This window comes from Micropterus dolomieu, linkage group LG17, assembly GCF_021292245.1.
Source record: "Micropterus dolomieu isolate WLL.071019.BEF.003 ecotype Adirondacks linkage group LG17, ASM2129224v1, whole genome shotgun sequence".
In the NCBI taxonomy this organism is placed as follows: Eukaryota; Metazoa; Chordata; class Actinopteri; order Centrarchiformes; family Centrarchidae; genus Micropterus; species Micropterus dolomieu.
This window is the reverse complement of record NC_060166.1, coordinates 825,102-825,775: the sequence shown is the minus strand read 5'-3', so window position 1 is coordinate 825,775 and position 674 is coordinate 825,102.

The following is a 674-nucleotide window of genomic DNA, read 5'->3' as shown; positions in this document are numbered from 1 at the left end:
CAAGTGTAGAAGCGACAGGTGTCGAAACAGGGGTGAAACGCACCGAAGCCTCACTTCACTATGTTCACGTGACATTGACATTTTGAACCACGCTTTGGAGCAGTGTTTCGAAACGTCTGCTGTAGTAGACCTAAATTTATTAGTTATGCATTTTAATAAATTTCTAAGAATTGATACCCAATTATGAATTTTTAAGATTCATAAAATCATTTTATTTAATTCCTCGTTTTAGGGCACCACCGGAGTTGTTATAATCCTAGAGTCTCCGGACCTCTAGGTAGTTTTGAATAATTATACAATTATTACTAGTGATCAGTTAGTTAATAATCGCTCAATTATCTTAAATCAGTCAGTCAGTCAGTCTCATATCTAAAGGGTCAATTCTCTTGGCAGGAACTATAAATAGGCAACACACACAGCTCTTGATTATATTACAGTGAATTTATTCTCTAACTAAGGTGATAAAAAGATGGTTGGATACAGGGAACATAAACATTTGCTGAACAATGAGCCTGGAGGTTCGATTGTGGGAAGCATTTGACTCATACGGCATAGAAGAGCTAATGAAAGTAAACTAATGCTATAATTTAGGAGTTAAATGGACATCTGATCACAGATCGTGTGTTAAGTCTTACTGCTTGTCGACAGTCTGCTTTTGGCCTGTTGCACGGGTC